At 46.3% G+C, this 19,184-nt stretch overlaps 4 non-coding genes across 4 annotated transcripts; all 4 read left to right on the top strand.

The window, feature by feature from the left end:
* Positions 1–6,822: 6,822 nt before the first annotated feature.
* Positions 6,823–6,963, top strand: LOC137318154 (U4 spliceosomal RNA). The gene has a single exon (XR_010961821.1). It is a non-coding gene; the product is annotated as a U4 spliceosomal RNA (small nuclear RNA).
* Positions 6,964–9,289: 2,326 nt separating this feature from the next.
* On the top strand, positions 9,290–9,430 carry LOC137318148 (U4 spliceosomal RNA). Its single transcript, XR_010961815.1, has one exon. It is a non-coding gene; the product is annotated as a U4 spliceosomal RNA (small nuclear RNA).
* Positions 9,431–15,326: 5,896 nt separating this feature from the next.
* On the top strand, positions 15,327–15,467 carry LOC137318142 (U4 spliceosomal RNA). Its single transcript, XR_010961809.1, has one exon. It is a non-coding gene; the product is annotated as a U4 spliceosomal RNA (small nuclear RNA).
* Positions 15,468–17,793: 2,326 nt separating this feature from the next.
* Positions 17,794–17,934, top strand: LOC137318147 (U4 spliceosomal RNA). The gene has a single exon (XR_010961814.1). It is a non-coding gene; the product is annotated as a U4 spliceosomal RNA (small nuclear RNA).
* Positions 17,935–19,184: the final 1,250 nt, after the last annotated feature.

The following is a 19,184-nucleotide window of genomic DNA, read 5'->3' as shown; positions in this document are numbered from 1 at the left end:
ATCAATGGACTGGGCAGAAAAGTGACAAATGGAGTTCAATCCGGAGAAGTGTGAGGTAATGCATTTGGGGAGGGCAAACAAGGCAAGGGAGTACACAATAAATGGGAGGATACTGAGAGGTGTAGAGGAACAGAGGGACCTTGGAGTGCATGTCCACAGATCCCTGAAGGTAGCAGGACAGGTTGATAAGGTGGTTAAAAAGGCATATGGGATACTTTCCTTTATTAGCTGAGGCATAGAATATAAGAGCAGGGAGGTTATGCTGGAACTGTATGAAACACTAGTTAGGCCACAGCTTGAGTACTGTGTACAGTTCTGGTCACCACATTACAGGAAGGATGTGATTGCACTGGAGAGGGTGCAGAGGAGATTTACGAGGATGTTGCCAGGACTGGAGAATTTTAGCTATGAAGATAGATTGGATAGGCTGGGGTTGTTCTCTTTGGAACAGAGGAGGCTGAGGGGAGATTTAATTGAGGTGTATAAAATTATGAGGGGCCGAGATAGAGTGGATAGGAAGGACCTATTTCCCTCAGCAGAGAGGTCAGTCACCGGGGGGCATAGATTTAAAGTAATTGGTAGAAGGATTAGAGGGGAGCTGAGGAGAAATGTTTTCACCCAGAGGGTGGTGGGGGTCTGGAACTCACTGCCTGAGAGGGTGGGAGAGGCAGAAACCCTCAACTCATTTGAAAGGTGTTTGGATGTGGACTTGAAGAGCCGTAACCTACAAGACTGTGGACCAAGAGCTGGAAAGTGGGATTAGGCTGGATGGCTCTTTTTCGGACAGTAGACACGATGGGCCGAATGGCCTCCTTCTGTGCCTGAATTTCTCTGATTCTATGATAGATTTTTGGACTCTAAGGGAATCAAGGGATATGGGGATCAGGTGGGAAAGTGGAGTTGAGGTCAAAGATCAGCCATGATCTGATTGAATGGTGGAGCAGGATCGAGGGGCCGAATGGCCTACTCCTGCCCCTATTTCTTATGTTCTTATCTCAGGTCAGAGGATAGTGTTTGAAACTGTATCTTTAATATCTTAATATAGAAATATTTTTGAATTTAGTAGTTCATTTCTCAATGTGGATACATTTTTGAATTTCATGCAGTCGGTTTTAAATGGGTAATGAGTGTGAGTTTGATATTGTATTAAATCTGTCCCTCTGTGAACCTCTGTAAATTATACCGTGTCTTTCAGTCTGATAGTGTATGAGATTTTTGGACTGGGATGTAATGTGTAGTTCAGTCTGCACTAATGGAATTGGCCCTGAATCTTTCAGTCTAACATTGTGTGTGATTTTCAGACTGTGTGTAATGTCCAGCTCTCGGTCCATTAATGGAATCGATAATGTGTCTTTCAATGTCACACTATGGGTGTGTTCTGAACTGGTATCTAGTTTGTATCTCAGTTTACAATATTTCTCCGCATCTCTCCACCTGATAGTGTCGGTGAGTTCTGGATTTGAATGTAATTTGTCCCTCACCCATCACCCATCTCCTTCTGGAATGTGCCTTTGCAAAGAAGGTCTGGAGAGAGATGCAGTGGTATCTGTCCAGGTTCGTCCCGAGCAGTTCCGTAACACAGGACTCTGTGCTCTACGGGCTGTTCCCGGGGACACACACTGAGACGGACATCAACTGCTGCTGGAAGACCATCAACTCGGTGAAAGACGCCCTTTGGTCTGCCCGAAACTTGCTGGTCTTCCAGTGCAAGGAGCTGTCCTCGACCGAGTGTTGCAGACTGGCACATTCCAAGGTCCAGGACTACGTGCTCAGGGACACACTGAGGACGGGTGCGGCCTCCGCAAAGGCTCTGTGGGGAAAGGCAACCGTTTAGGGCCTTCCCGCCATTGTATACCGAGGGGCTGCAATCAGGGAAAATCCCCCTCGGGCAGAATGAAAAATTCAAATTGATGTAATGTACCTGTAATGAATCTGTAATGTACTGTAATGAATCTGTAATCAATAATCTGTATTGAGTGTAATGTAATGAGACAGCCCAGAGTGTCATGAACTGTAATTCTGTCCAATGTGTTCATTGAACTGTACTTGATGGAACCTGCAAATTGTATAATCTGTATTGTGTACGTTTGGAATGTGAGATGAGAACTGTATTTTATGGATTGCTGCAAATTCTTATGAATAAAGTATATTTTGTTAAAAAGAAATCAATAAGATCATCCCTTAATCTTCAATACTCGCAGGAATACAAGTCCATTCTCTGCAACTAGTCTTCATAATTAGACAGACAGAGAGACAGACAGATACAGAGCGAGAGAAGAGAGACAGACAGAGAGAGAGACAGATACAGAGCGAGAGAAGAGAGAGAGACAGAGAGAGAGACAGATACAGAGCGAGAGAAGAGAGAATGACAGAGAGAGAGACAGATACAGAGCGAGGGAAGAGAGACAGAGAGACAGACAGATACAGAGCGAGGGAAGAGAGACAAACAGAGAGACAGACAGATACAGAGCGAGGGAAGAGAGACAGAGAGAGAGACAGAGACAGAGCGAGGGAAGAGAGACAGACAGAGAGACAGACAGATACAGAGTGAGGGAAGAGAGACAGAGAGAGAGACAGATACAGAGCGAGGGAAGAGAGACAGACAGAGAGACAGACAGATACAGAGCGAGGGAAGAGAGACAAACAGAGAGACAGACAGATACAGAGCGAGGGAAGAGAGACAGACAGAGAGACAGACAGATACAGAGTGAGGGAAGAGAGACAGACAGAGAGACAGACAGATACAGAGCGAAGGAAGAGAGACAGACAGAGAGACAGACAGATACAGAGCGAGGGAAGAGAGACAGACAGAGAGAGAGACAGATACAGAGCGAGGGAAGAGAGACAGACAGAGAGACAGAGACAGATACAGAGCGAGGGAAGAGAGACAGACAGAGAGACAGACAGATACAGAGCGAGGGAAGAGAGTCAGACAGAGAGACAGACAGATACAGAGCGAGGGAAGAGAGACAGACAGAGAGACAGACAGATACAGAGCGAGGGAAGAGGGACAGACAGAGAGAGAGACAGATACAGAGCGAGGGAAGAGAAACAAACAGAGAGACAGACAGATACAGAGCGAGGGAAGAGAGACAGACAGAGAGAGAGACAGATACAGAGCGAGGGAAGAGAGACAGAGAGAGAGACAGACAGATACAGAGCGAGGGAAGAGAGACAGACAGAGAGAGAGACAGATACAGAGCGAGGGAAGAGAGACAGACAGAGAGACAGACAGATACAGAGCGAGGGAAGAGAGACAGACAGAGAGACAGACAGATACAGAGTGAGGGAAGAGAGACAGACAGAGAGACAGAGACAGATACAGAGCAAGGGAAGAGAGACAGACAAAGAGACAGACAGATACAGAGTGAGGGAAGAGAGTCAGACAGAGAGAGAGACAGATACAGAGCGAGGGAAGAGAGACAGACAGAGAGACAGACAGATACAGAGCGAGGGAAGAGAGACAGACACAGAGAGAGACAGATACAGAGCGAGGGAAGAGAGACAGACAGAGAGACAGACAGATACAGAGCGAGGGAAGAGAAACAAACAGAGAGACAGAGACAGATACAGAGCGAGGGAAGAGAGACAGACAGAGAGACAGACAGACAAACACAGAGAGACAGAGATCCAGACGGTGGTTGGCACGAAACGTCCCAGGGGTCCTGCAGAGAATGTAGAGGGTCGATCCAATTAGGCAGCTCCCCGACCAGACAGTCGACGCCATTTCCCCGAATGTCTTATCGCTGGAACTGACCAACAGACACCAGGTTGTATAGAATAATAAAATGATCGAATGGTTACAGTGCAGAAGGAGGCCACTTGGCCCATCCAGCCCGTGCTGGCTCGTTGGAAGAGCAATCCAGTTAGTCCCACTCCCCCGCTCTTTCCCTGTCGCCCTGCAATTATTTTCCCTTCAAGTATTTCTCCAATTCCTTTTTGAAACCCACGATTGAATCTGCTTCCACTGCCCTTTCAGGCAGCACATTCCAGATCAGAACAACTCGCTGCGTAAAAAAACATTCTCCTCATGTCCCCATTGGTTCTTTTACCAATCCCCTTAAATCTGTGTTGGGATCTGTCCCAGTTCAGCCCAAAAAGCTCGGGAACACATGGCACTGTTCCCGGGGACGCACACCGAGACAGACATCAACTGGTGCTGGAAGACCATCAACTCGGTGAAGGAGGCCCTTTGGCCCGTCCGAAACCTGCTGGTCTTCCAGTCGAAGGAGCTGTCCATGGCCGAGTGTTGCCGACTGGTACAATCCAAGGTCCAGGAGTACGTGCTGTGGGACGCACTGAAGCAAAGGCTCTATGGGGAAAGCCCACAGTGTAGGGCCATCCCACCTTTGTATTGTACACCATGGATTATAAGAAATGGACTGTGTTTGAATTGTAATACTGGGAGCGTATTGTGGACCATCTGTTTGAATTGTTTTGAACTGTATTGCTTTGGAATTGTGATATTTCCATTGAACTGTGTGTATCCTTCAATTCAAGGACGAGCCCAGCGCTGTGTGTAATTTATTCACGGCAAGACCGGAGTCCCGTGCATGTGTTTGAGCAAAAGAGGAAGTTCTCTCGAGTCCGTCCCATTCCTGCATTTTTTTTTTATTCGTTCATGGGATGTGGGCGTTGCTGGCGAGGCCGGCATTTATTGCCCATCCTTAATTGCCCCTTGAGAAGGTGGTGGTGAGCCGCCTTCTTGAACCGCTGCAGTCCGTGTGGTGAAGGTTCTCCCACAGTGCTGTTAGGAAGGGAGTTCCAGGATTTTGACCCAGCGACGATGAAGGAACGGCCGATATATTTCCAAGTCGGGATGGTGTGTGACTCGGAGGGGAACGTGCAGGTGGTGTTGTTCCCATGTGCCTGCTGCTCTTGTCCTTCTAGGTGGTTGAGGTCGCGGGTTTGGGAGGTGCTGTCGAAGAAGCCTTGGCGAGTTGCTGCAGTGCATCCTGTGGATGGTACACACTGCAGCCACTGTGCGCCGGTGGTGAAGGGAGTGAATGTTTAGGGTGGTGGATGGGGTGCCAATCAAGCGGGCTGCTTTATCTTGGATGGTGTCGAGCTTCTTAATTGTTGTTGGAGCTGCACTCATCCAGGCAAGTGGAGAGTATTCCATCACACTCCTGACTTGTGCCTTGTAGATGGTGGAAAGGTTTGGGGAGTCAGGAGGTGAGTCACTCGCCGCAGAATACCCAGCATCTGACCTGCTCTTGTAGCCACAGTATTTATTTGGCTGGTCCAGTTCAGTTTCTGGTCAATGGTGACCCCCAGGATGTTGATGGTGGGGGATTCGGCGATGGTAATGCCGTTGAATGTCAAGGGGAGGAGGTTAGACTCTCTCTTGTTGGAGATGGTCATTGCCTGGCACTTATCTGGCGCGAATGTTACTTGCCATTTATGAGCCCAAGCCTGGATGTTGTCCAGGTCTTGCTGCATGCGGGCTCGGACTGCTTCATTATCTGAGGGGTTGCGAATGGAACTGAACACTGTGCAATCATCAGCGAACATCCCCATTTCAGCCCTCACCCCTTCCCCTCAATCCCAGAACCAGGAGAGGGTCCCCCTTGTCCTCACCTTGCACCCCACCAGCCTCCACATTGAACAGATCATCCTCTGCCCTTTCCCCCACCTCCAGCCCAATGTCACCACCAAACACCTTCCCCTCCCCTCCCCTGTCAGCATTCCGAAGGGACCGCTCCCCCCGCGATACCCTGGTCCACTCATCCATCACCCCCAACACCTGCTCCCCTTCCCCACACACCTTGCCTTGTGAGCGCAGGAGATGCAACACCTGCCCTTTCACCTCCTCCCTTCCCACCGTCCAGGGCCCCAAACACTCCTGATTTCCGTGTCCTTCTTTCAGTTTCCTCCACTGGATTCGCTGCTCACCATCCGGGTCTCCTCTACATTGGGGAGACCAAACACAGATTGGGGTCATCACTCCACTGAACACCTCCGTCCAGTCTGCAAGGCTGACCCTGAGCTTCCGGTCACTTCCCATTTTAATTCCCCGTCCCACTCCCACTCTGACCTCTCTGTCCTCGGCCTCTTCCAATGAAGCTCAATGGAAGCTCGAGGAACAGCCCCTCATCTTTCCATTGGACACTTTACAACCTTCTGGACTCAACACTGATTTCAATATCTTCAGATCAGAACCACTGCTCCCATTTTTTCGGACAGCAGGTGCTGGGAATGGTTCTTCTGTTCCCATTTCCCCCTCCTCCAGACCCATCTTTTGTTCCTTTCCTTGTCCCATTCCCGCCCTCCTTGCCTTGCACCATCATCCCTTCTGTCATTTAATCACTTCTGCCCTCCACCCTCTCACAGACCCTCCCTTTTGTTCTTTCCTCCTCTCCTCCCTCCTTTCCCTCACTCTGGACTTACTTCAAAACTGTTTAATCTTGAACTTCTTCCAGTTCTGACGAAGGGTCTTTGAGCTGAAACATTAACTCTGTTTCTCTCTCCACAGATGCTGCCTGACCTGCTGAGGATTTACAGCATTTTCTGTTTTTACTTCAGATTTCCACCATCCGCAGTATTTTGCTTTTGAGGAAGTTCTCATTCCCTGTCAATATTCAGTGTTTTTAATTTATGCAAAGCAGCCGTAGTAATTAACATATTTCCGTTCTATTATTGTTTATTCCCATTTCAATCTTTTGCGAACAAAATGATTTTTCTCGATTTTTTTTAAGAAAACAATGTGATTGCCAGTTGAAAAGACGATCCGAGCTGATAATTTAAAAAGTTACCTCGACTCACCACAAATGTGAAGAGTACGAGTCGGATAGACCACAGTGTGTCAGGGTGGATCTCTTTAACTTTGCGCAGTGGCAGTATCGTAGCCGATGAGGTTGAACTGAGGCGTGATTATTGCTTATTGAAAACTTTACCCAATACCCCGCTATGCTGACTTGAAATATAGTCGGTAATGGCAATTTTTGATAGTCTCTGCGGAGACTGCTTCTTTAAACAAAAATAGTTTGAAGTTGACAATCTTTTCAAGTTGTTTCTGTTGCTGTAATGATTAGTTTGTGTTGGTGTGTTGAATGTTGCTTTGACGATAGAGCTGCCAATGGTGGTGTTCAGGGATGGTCCAGAGTTGGAGGAGCGCAGGGTTCCTGGAGGGTTGTGGGGCTGGAGGAGGCGACGGAGCCTGGGAGGGACGAGGCCATGGATTCGCACACAAGGATGAGAATGTTCAAACTGAGGAGTTGGGGGGTTTTGGGTGAACGGTTCGGATACGGGCAGCAGAGTTTTGGATGAGCTCAAGTTTATGGAGGGTGGACGATGGGAGACCGGCCAGGAGAACATTGGAATAATCAAATGTGGAGGGAACAAAAACATGGATGAGGGATTCAGCAGCAGGTGGGCTGGGGCAGGGATTGAGACAGGTGATATTATGGAGATGGAAGTAGGTGGTTTTGGGGATGGAGTGAATATGCGATTGGGAATCTCAGTTCAGGGTTAAATCGGATTCTGTTGTTGCAAACAGTCTGATTCAGCCTCAGACAGTGGCCGGGGAGTGTGATGGAATCGGGGGAGAGGGAACGGAGTTTGTGAATGGGCCAATGACAATGGCTTCAGTCTTTGTAATGATTAATTGGAGGAAATTACAACTGATTCAAGATTGGATGTCAGACCAGCAGCCTGACCATACAGAGAGAGTGGAGGGGTGGGGAGAGGTGGTGGTGAGGTCGAGCTCGGTGCCTCCAGCCGACATGGGGAACCTGTTGTCATGTCTTCGGATGATGTCACCGAGGGGCAGCGTGTAGATGTGAAATAGGAGGGGTCCAAGGATAGATCCTTGGGGGACTCCGCAGGTAACGGAGTGAGGGTGGGAATAGAAACCATTGTAGGTGATTCTCTGGCTACGACTGGAGAGATCAGAATGGAACCAGGCGAGTGGAGTCCCACCCAGCTGGAGGACGGAGGAGAGGGGTTGGAGGAGGATGGTGTGGTCGACCATGTCAAAGGCTGCAGACAGGTGGAGAAGGATGAGGAGAGATAGTTTACCACGGTCACAGTCACATAGGATGTCATTGGTGACTTTGATAAGGGCCGTTTCAATACTGTGGCAGGGCCGGAAACCTGATTGGAGAGATTCAAACATGGAGTTGCAGGAAAGGTGGGAACGGATTTGGGAGGCGACTGTACGTTTAAGTGGATCCGGAGGTTGGAAATAGTTGGAAGGGCAGAGGGGTCAAGGTGGGTTTTTTGTGAAGGGGTTGATGACGGCAGATTTGAAAGAGAGGACAAGAGGTCGGCCATTTAGGGCCAAGATGAGTAAAAATATCTTCACTCAGAGGGTTGTGAATCTTTGGAATTCTCAACCCCAGAGGGCTGTAGATGCTCAGTCGTTGAGTATATTCAAGACTGAGATTCATATGGCAGTAATCGGGGATCTCAACTACCCTAATATTAACCGGGATAGAATCAGTGTAAAGGGTATAGAGGGTGCAGAATTCTTAAAATGCATTCAGGACAACATTTTTGGCCAGTACGTAGCAAGCCCAACAAGAGAGGGGACAGTTCTGGACTTAGTTTTGGGGAATGATTCTGGGCAGGTGGAAGGAGTATCAGTGGGAGAGCATTTTGGTGGTAATGATCATAATTCAGTTAGATTTGGAGTATTAATGGAAAAGGACAAAGATAGAACAGGAGTAAAAGTTTTCAATTGGGGAAAAGCGAATTTTACTGAGCTGAGAAGTGATTTTGCAAAAGTGGACTGGAAACAGCTATTTGAAAGTAAATCAGTGTCAGAACAGCATTCAAGGAGGAGATAGTGGTGGTTCAGAGCAAATATGTTCCCACAAAGAAAAAGGTGGGACTCCCAAATCTAGAGTCCCCTGAATGACAAGGAGCACACAGGGTGAGATAAGGCAGAAAAGGGAAGCTTATGTCAGACACCGAGAACTCAATATTACAGAAAGCCCAGAGGAGGATAGAAAGTGCAGGGGTGAAATTAAAAAGGAAATTAGGAAAGTAAAGAGAGGGCATGAAAAAATATTGGCAAGTAAAATCAAGGAAAACCCAAAGATGTTTTATAAATACATTAGTTTATGCAAAGTAGCTGTAGTAATTAACATATTTCCATTCTATTAAAGTTTATTCCCATTTCAATATTTTGCGAACAAAATGATTTTTCTCGATTTTTTTGAGAAAACAATGTGATTGCCAGTTGAAAAGACGATCCGAGCTGATAATTTAAAAAGTTACCTCCACTCACCACAAATGTGAAGGGTACGAGTCGGATAGACCACAGTGTGTCAGGGTGGATCTCTTTAACTTTGCGCAGTGACAGTATCGTAGCCGATGAGGTTGAACTGAGGCGTGATTATTGCTTATTGAAAACTTTACCCAATACCTCGCGATACTGACTTGAAATATAGTCGGTAATGGCAATTTTTGATAGTCTCTGCGGAGACTGCTTCTTTAATGAAAAATAGTTTGAAGTTTACAATCTTTTCAAGTTGTTTCTGTTGCTGTAATGATTAGTTTGTGTTGGTGTGTTGAATGTTGCTTTGACGATCCAGCTGCCAATGGTGGTGTTCAGGGATGGTCCAGAGTTGGAGGAGCGCAGGGTTCCTGGAGGGTTGTGGGGCTGGAGGAGGCGACGGAGCCTGGGAGGGACGAGGCCATGGATTCGCACACAAGGATGAGAATGTTAAAACTGAGGAGTTGGGGGTTTTTTTTGGGTGAATGGTCAGGATACGGGCAGCAGAGTTTTGGATGAGCTCAAGTTTATGGAGGGTGGACGATGGGAGACCGGCCAGGAGAACATTGGAATAATCAAATCTGGAGGGAACAAAAACATGGATGAGGGATTCAGCAGCAGGTGGGCTGGGGCAGGGATTGAGACAGGTGATATTATGGAGATGGAAGTAGGTGGTTTTGGGGATGGAGTGAATATGCGATTGGGAATCTCAGTTCAGGGTTAAATCGGATTCTGTTGTTGCAAACAGTCTGATTCAGCCTCAGACAGTGGCCGGGGAGTGTGATGGAATCGGGGGAGAGGGAACGGAGTTTGTGAATGGGCCAATGACAATGGCTTCAGTCTTTGTAATGATTAATTGGAGGAAATTACAACTGATTCAAGATTGGATGTCAGACCAGCAGCCTGACCATACAGAGAGAGTGGAGGGGTGGAGAGAGGTGGTGGTGAGGTCAAGCTCGGTGTACAAATCTCCAGAGAAAGGGGGGAAAGGCATGCCCAACGTGGCCCTCATCCTGATGGCCACCTTTGTGTGCGGCTGCATCAAGCTGTGCATAGACCCTCGGTACACAAACACTAAGTGTCACTACGTGCTGAGGTTCTACCTGTCCCCGGTGTTGAGAAGGATGGGCCTGGCCACGCTGCCACGGAACGCTCCGTCCAGTTGGACCGTTCCGCCCCACCTGTCCTTCGTGGAAAAGTTTCTGCAGAAAAACACCTTTGACCACAAGGCGATCAGCAAGTGGTCCGCACGTAACGTCCTCGAGACCCTGCGGGAAAAGGAGATGGTGGATCCTGTCGGTTTGTTCCCCAAGCAGACTGTCAATGTCATTTGGCAGAACGCCTCATCGCCAGAGCTTTCAAACAAGCACCAAGACCCAGCTCGGCTGGTGGTGCGAAGGGCCCTTCCCATCAGATCCTTCATGTACTCCCGGACTCTCAGCCCCACCACACGCTGTCCCCGAGGAGGCTGCGGTGGAGACGAGACCCTCACCCGTCTCCTTCTGGAATGTGCCTTTGCAAAGAAGGTCTGGAGAGAGATGCAGTGGTATCTGTCCAGGTTCGTCCCGAGCAGTTCCGTAACACAGGACTCTGTGCTCTACGGGCTGTTCCCAGGGACGCAATCAGGGAAAAACCCCCTCGGGCAGAATGTAAAATTCAAATTGATGTCATGTACCTGTAATGAATCTGTAATGAACCTGGAAAGAATCTGTAATCAATAATCTGTACTGAGTGTAATGCAATGAGACACCCCAGAGTGTCATGAACTGTAATTATGTCCAATGTGTTCATTGAACTGTACTTGATGGAACCTGCAAATTGTATAATCTGTATTGTGTACGTTTGGAATGTGAGATGAGAGCTGTATTTTATGGATTGCTGCAAATTTTATGAATAAAGTATATTTTTTGAAAAAAAAATAAATGAGTACTTTACATTTGTCTTTACCAAGGAAGAAGATGCTGCCAGAGTCTCGGTAAAAGAGGAGATAGTTGAGATACAGGATGGGCTAAAAATTGATAAAGAGGAGGTACTAGGAAGGCTGCCTGTAGTTAAAGTATCTCAGTCACCCGGTCCGGATGGGATGCATCCCAGGTTGCTGAGGGAAGTAAGGGTGGAAATTGCAGAGGTACTGGCCATAATCTTCCAAACATCCTTAGATACTGGGGGTGGTACCAGAGGACTGGAGAATTGCAAATGTTACACCCTTGTTCAAAAATGGGTGTAATGATAAACCCAGCAACTACAGGCCAGACAGTTTAACCTCAGTGGTGGGGAAGCTTTAAGAAAAGCTTTAAGATAATCCCGTTCAAAATTAATAGTCGCTTTGACAAGTGTGGATTAATTAAGGAAAGCCAGCAGGGATTTGTTAAAGGCAAATCGTGTTTAATTAACTTGATTGAGTTTTTTGATGAGGTAACAGGGAGGGTTGGTGAGGGCAATACGATTGATGTTGTGTATATGGACTTTCAAAAAGCGTTTGATAAAGTGCCGCATAATAGGCTTGTCAGCAAAATTGAAGCCCATGGAATAAAAGGGGCAGTGGCAGCATGGATACAAAATTGGCTAAGTGACAGGAAACAGAGAGTAGTGGTGAACGGTTGTTTTTCGGACTGGAGGGAGGTGTACAGTGGTGTTCCCCAGGGGTCGGTGCTGGGACCATTGCTTTTCTTGATATATATTAATGACTTGGACTTGGGTGTACAGGGCACAATTTCAAAAATTGCAGATGACACAAAACTTGGAAGTGTAGTAAACAGTGAGGAGGATAGTGATAGACTTCAAGAGGATATGGACAGGCTGGTGGAATGGGCGGACACGTGGCAGATGAAATTTAACGCAGAGAATTGTGTTATTGGCAGGAAGAATGAGGAGAGGCACTATAAACTAAACGGTACAATTCCAAAGGAGGTGCAGGAACAGAGAGACCTGGGGGTGTCTGGACACAAATCGTTGAAGGTAGCAGGACAGGTTGAGAAAGAGGTTAATCAAGTATACGGGATCCTGGGCTTTATAAATAGAGGCAGAGAGTACAAAAGCAAGGAAGTTATGTTGAACCTTTATAAAACACTGGTTCGGCCACAACTGGAGTATTGTGTCCAATTCTGGGCACCGCACTTTAGGAAAGATGTGAGGGCCTTAGAGAGGGTGCAGAGGAGATTTACTAGAATGGTTCCAGGGATGAGGGACTTCAGTTATGTGGAGAGACTGGAGAAACTGGGGTTTTTCTCCTTAGAGCAGAGAAGGTTAAGAGGAGATTTGATCGAGGTGTTCGAAATCATGAAAGGTTTTGATAAAGTGAATAGAGAGAAACTGTTCCCATTGGCAGAAGGGTCGAAAACCAGAGGACACAGATTTAAGATGATTGACAAAAGAACCAATGGGGACATGAGGAAAAGCTTTTTTATGCAGCGAGTAGTTCTGATCTGGAATGCTCCGCCTGAAAAGGTGGTGGAAGCAGATTCAATCATGGCTTTCAACAAGGAATGGTATAAATACTTGAAGGGAAAAAATGCAGGGCTACAGGGAAAGAGCGGGGAATGGGACAAACTGGATTGCTCTTACAAAGAGCTAGCATGGGCTCGATGGGGTGAATGGCCTTCTTATGTGCTGCAACCATTCTATTATTTTCTGATTCTATATTTCTCTCTCTCCATATCTGTCGCTCTGTTACTCTCTCTCTCCATATCGATCTCTCTGTTTCTCTCTTTCCATGTCTGTCTCACTCTCTCTCTCTCTCCACTTCGGTCTCAATGTTTCTCTCCATCTGTGTAATAAACTGGATATCCCGGTGGTGAAGGATATAATACTGGAGCCTCGTCTTCAGTTGCTTCCAAGTCTTTATTCACAGAGATCCACATTACCTGCTCCACACCCGAGATAAGCTCACATATAAATGGATACAGGAGAGTCCCCAATTAATACACACCACCCGAACACAATTAACACTAATTGATATAAATCATATGGACACAATTAACAGATTCCATTTTCTCCCTTTAAATATAAAAAAAATCAAAAATCAAAATCTTCCATCCTCTGTACAACCTATATTATTCAAAACATTACATTGTGAGGAGACCCTTCTCCAGGACCCCGAAAAATTTCCTCGTACATTTGCTTGTTTTAGTAAAACAATCCGACAGTTGATGGTTTGAATCCACCATTTAATTTTAGAGATTTCCTTTCTCTCCTGCATTTGTTTCAAGCCAGCAAAGTCAATCCGTGATCTTTTCTCACTCACATTTTTTGTGGAGTGTGCATTATCCTACAGTGAACGATTGTCTACATAACATTCAATGGGTAAACTATCTTCAGTACTCCCATTGGACGGGAAGTCACTCAAAATATTTGCCAAATAGAATCCCATATCCACTGTGTCGGTAGAGCCAGTGTTTCAACAGCAAGAGTATATTTATTTTCTTAACTTCCCAAACTAAAGACAACATTTCCCATTCTTGCCCATAAGAAACACAATGAAACCAGCTGCACCACAATACCCATCAGGAGGATTATCACATGAAGCATCACTAATGATAACTAGTTTCATTATCTTTGGTCACCTCAGGATGTGAACTTAAGGACCCTTTTATCTGTATTTAATTTTCATAATTTGCCTTTAAACCATTCTCTGCTATGGGGCGTTTCATTGAAGTATTTAACTCAACACATCAAAACTAGCGTCAGGTCCAGTCTGAGCACAACCAGTTCAACCGACCAATCAAGCTTCGTAATTGCTCTGTCTCTTCTTTCCATACACCATCACCTTTCTGTGATGACCTTGTGCGATTCACTGGGATGGGAATAACACTCTCTGAATAGGCCTGTTGATTTAAAGTTAAACCAGGCCCACTCTGCTTAATGTCTAAACCAATAGATTTAAAAGCCCCACAGGCCCGACTCCCCATTTTAAATTCGACTCTAATCTTATTAATGACGAATTTCTCAAATTCCGCAGTGCCAGCCCAGAAGAAATCATCAACATGCGTCATGAAGATGCCTGAAGTTTTTCCGTTATGTTTCCAATGAAACATCCCCAACACCTGCTCGCCTTCCCCACACACCTTGCCTTGTGAGCGCAGGAGATGCAACACCTGCCCTTTCACCTCCTCCCTTCCCACCGTCCAGGGCCCCAAACACTCCTGATTTCCGTGTCCTTCTTTCAGTTTCCTCCACTGGATTCGCTGCTCACCATCAGGGTCTCCTCTACATTGGGGAGACCAAACACAGATTGGGGTCATCACTCCACTGAACATCTCCGTCCAGTCTGCAAGCCTGACCCTGAGCTTCCGGTCACTTCCCATTTTAATTCCCCGTCCCACTCCCACTCTGACCTCTCTGTCCTCGGCCTCTTCCAATGAAGCTCGAGGAACAGCACCTCATCTTTCCATTGGACACTTTACAACCTTCTGGACTCAACACTGATTTCAATAACTTCAGATCAGAACCACTGCTCCCATTTTTTCGGACAGCAGGTGCTGGGAATGGTTCTTCTGTTCCCATTTCCCCCTCCTCCAGACCCATCTTTTGTTCCTTTACTTGTCCCATTCCCGCCCTCCTTGCCTTACACCATCATCCCTTCTGTCATTTAATCACTTCTGCCCTCCACCCTCTCACAGACCCTCCCTTTTGCTCTTTCCTCCTCTCCTCCCTCCTTTCCCTCACTCTGGACTTACTTCAAAACTGTTTAATCTTGAACTTCTTCCAGTTCTGACGAAGGGTCTTTGAGCTGAAACATTAACTCTGTTTCTCTCTCCACAGATGCTGCCTGACCTGCTGAGGATTTACAGCATTTTCTGTTTTTACTTCAGATTTCCACCATCCGCAGTATTTTGCTTTTGAGGAAGTTCTCATTCCCCGTCAATATTCAGTGTTTTTAGTTTATGCAAAGCAGCCGTAGAAATTAACATATTTCTATTCTATTATTGTTTATTCCCATTTCAATATTTTGCGAACAAAATGATTTTTCTCGATTTTTTTAAGAAAACAATGTGATTGCCAGTTGAAAAGACGATCCGAGCTGATAATTTAAAAAGTTACCTCCACTCACCACAAATGTGAAGGGTCCGAGTCGGATAGACCACAGTGTGTCAGGGTGGATCTCTTTAACTTTGTGCAGTGGCAGTATCGTAGCCGATGAGGTTGAACTGAGGCGTGATTATTGCTTATTGAAAACTTTACCCAATATCCCGCTATGCTGACTTGAAATATAGTCGGTAATGGCAATTTTTGATAGTCTCTGTGGAGACTGCTTCTTTAACCAAAAATAGATTAAAGTTGACAATCTTTTCAAGTTGTTTCTGTCGCTGTAATGATTAGTTTGTGTTGGTGTGTTGAATGTTGCTTTGACGATAGAGCCGCCAATGGTGGTGTTCAGGGATGGTCCAGAGTTGGAGGAGCGCAGGGTTCCTGGAGGGTTGTGGGGCTGGAGGAGGCGACGGAGCCTGGGAGGGACGAGGCCATGGATTCACACACAAGGATGAGAATGTTCAAACTGAGGAGTTGGGGGGTTTTTGGGTGAATGGTCAGGATACGGGCAGCAGAGTTTTGGATGAGCTCAAGTTTATGGAGGGTGGACGATGGGAGACCGGCCAGGAGAACATTGGAATAATCAAATCTGGAGGGAACAAAAACATGGATGAGGGATTCAGCAGCAGGTGGGCTGGGGCAGGGATTGAGACAGGTGATATTATGGAGATGGAAGTAGGTGGTTTTGGGGATGGAGTGAATATGCGATTGGGAATCTCAGTTCAGGGTTAAATCGGATTCTGTTGTTGCAAACAGTCTGATTCAGCCTTAGACAGTGGCCAGGGAGTGTGATGGAATCGGGGGAGAGGGAACGGAGTTTGTGAATGGGCCAATGACAATGGCTTCAGTCTTTGTAATGATTAATTGGAGGAAATTACAACTGATTCAAGATTGGATGTCAGACCAGCAGCCTGACCATACAGAGAGAGTGGAGGGGTGGAGAGAGGTGGTGGTGAGGTCGAGCTCGGTGCCTCCAGCCTACATGGGGAACCTGTTGTCATGTCTTCGGATGATGTCACCGAGGGGCAGCATGTAGATGTGAAATAGGAGGGGTCCAAGGATAGATCCTTGGGGGACTCCACAGGTCACGGGGTGAGGGTGGGAATAGAAACCATTGTAGGTGATTCTCTGGCTACGACTGGAGAGATCAGAATGGAACCAGGCGAGTGGAGTCCCACTCAGCTGGAGGACGGAGGAGAGGGGTTGGAGGAGGATGGTGTGGTCGACCATGTCAAAGGCTGCAGACAGGTGGAGAAGGATGAGGAGAGATAGTTTACCATGGTCACCGTCACATAGGATGTCATTGATGACTTTGATAAGGGTCGTTTCAATACTGTGGCAGGGCCGGAAACCTGATTGGAGAGATTCAAACATGGAGTTGCAGGAAAGGTGGGAACGGATTTGGGAGGCGACTGTACGTTTAAGTGGATCGGGAAGTTAGAAATAGTTGGAAGGGCAGAGGGGTCAAGGTGGGTTTTTTGTGAAGGGGGTGATGACGGCAGATTTGAAAGAGAGGACAAGAGGTCGGCCATTTAGGGACAAAATGAGTAAAAATATCTTCACTCAGAGGGTTGTGAATCTTTGGAATTCTCAACCCCAGAGGGCTGGAGATGCTCAGTCGTTGAGTATATTCAAGACTGAGATTCATATGGCAGTAATCGGGGATCTCAACTACCCTAATATTAACCGGGATAGAATCAGTGTAAAGGGTATAGAGGGTGCAGAATTCTTAAAATGCATTCAGGACAACATTTTTGGCCAGTGCGTAGCAAGCCCAACAAGAGAGGGGACAGTTCTGGACTTAGTTCTTGGGAATGATTCTGGGCAGGTGGAAGGAGTATCAGTGGGAGAGCATTTTGGTGGTAATGATCATAATTCAGTTGGATTTGGAGTATTAATGGAAAAGGACAAAGATAGAACAGGAGTAAAAGTTTTCAATTGGGGAAAAGCGAATTTTACTGAGCTGAGAAGTGATTTTGCAAAAGTAGACTGGAAACAGCTATTTGAAAGTAAATCAGTGTCAGAACAGTATTCAAGGAGGAGATAGTGGTGGTTCAGAGCAAATATGTTCCACAAAGAAAATGGAGGGACTCCCAAATCCAGAGTCCCCTGGATGACAAGGAGCACACAGGGTGAGATAAGGCAGAAAAGGGAAGCTTATGTCAGACACCGAGAACTCAATACCACAGAAAGCCCAGAGGAGGATAGAAAGTGCAGGGGTGAAATTAAAAAGGAAATTAGGAAAGTAAAGAGAGGGCATGAAAAAATACTGGCAAGTAAAATCAAGGAAAACCCAAAGATGTTTTATAAATACATTAGTTTATGCAAAGTAGCTGTAGTAATTAACATATTTCCATTCTATTAAAGTTTATTCCCATTTCAATATTTTGTGAACAAAATGATTTTTCTCGATCTTTTTAAGAAAACAATGTGATTGCCAGTTGAAAAGACGATCCGAGCTGATAATTTAAAAAGTTACCTCCACTCACCACAAATGTGAAGGGTACGAGTCGGATAGACCACAGTGTGTCAGGGTGGATCTCTTTAACTTTGCGCAGTGACAGTATCGTAGCCGATGAGGTTGAACTGAGGCGTGATTATTGCTTATTGAAAACTTTTCCCAATACCCCGCTATGCTGACTTGAAATATCGTCGGTAATGGCAATTTTTGATAGTCTCTGCGGAGACTGCTTCTTTAAACAAAAATAGATTAAAGTCAACAATCTTTTCCACTGCTGTCGACTGCAGGCAGATCTTAATGGACTGGGCAGAAAAGTGGCAAATGGAGTTCAATCCGGAGAAGTGTGAGGTAATGCATTTGGGGAGGGCAAACAAGGCAAGGGAGCACACAATAAATGGGAGGATACTGAGAGGTGTAGAGGGAGTGAGGGACCTTGGAGTGCATGTCCACAGATCCCTGAAGGTAGCAGGACAGGTAGATAAGGTGGTTAAGAAGGCATACGGGATACTTTCCTTTATTAGCTGAGGCATAGAATATAAGAGCAGGAAGGTTATGCTGGAACTGTATGAAACACTAGTTAGGCCACAGCTTGAGTCCTGCGTACAGTTCTGGTCACCACATTACAGGAAGGATGTGATTGCACTGGAGAGGGTGCAGAGGAGATTTACGAGGATGTTTCCAGGACTGGAGAATTTTAGCTATGAGGAAAGATTGGATAGGCTGGGGTTGTTCTCTTTGGAACAGAGGAGGCTGAGGGGAGATTTAATTGAGGTGTATAAAATTATGAGGGGCCGAGATAGAGTGGATAGGAAGGACCGATTTCCCTCAGCAGAGAGGTCAGTAACCAGGGGGCATAGATTTAAAGTAATTGGTAGAAGGATTAGAGGGGAGCTGAGGAGAAATGTTTTCACCCAGAGGGTGGTGGGGGTCTGGAACTCACTGCCTGAGAGGGTGGGAGAGGCAGAAACCCTCAACTCATTTGAAAGGTGTTTGGATGTGGACTTGAAGAGCCGTAACCTACAAGACTGTGGACCAAGAGCTGGAAAGTGGGATTAGGCTGGATGGCTCTTTTTCGGACAGTACAGACACGATGGGCCGAATGGCCTCCTTCTGTGCCTGAACTTCTCTGATTCTATGATAGATTTTTGGACTCTAAGGGAATCAAGGGATATGGGGATCAGGTGGGAAAGTGGAGTTGAGGTCAAAGATCAGCCATGATCTGATTGAAAGGTGGAGCAGGATCGAGGGGCCGAATGGCCTACTCCTGCCCCTATTTCTTATGTTCTTATCTCAGGTCAGAGGATAGTGTTTGAAACTGTATCTTTAATATCTTAATATAGAAATACTTTTGAATTTAGTATTTAATTTCTCAATATGGGTACATTTTTGGATTTCATGCAGTCGGTTTTAAATGGGTAATGAGTGTGAGTTTGATATTGTATTAAATCTGTCCCTCTGTGAACCTCTGTATAATAA

Source organism: Heptranchias perlo, unplaced genomic scaffold, assembly GCF_035084215.1.
Source record: "Heptranchias perlo isolate sHepPer1 unplaced genomic scaffold, sHepPer1.hap1 HAP1_SCAFFOLD_656, whole genome shotgun sequence".
In the NCBI taxonomy this organism is placed as follows: Eukaryota; Metazoa; Chordata; class Chondrichthyes; order Hexanchiformes; family Hexanchidae; genus Heptranchias; species Heptranchias perlo.
Note: the sequence above shows the minus strand (reverse complement) of the source record. Positions and strands in the feature narration are given on the sequence as shown.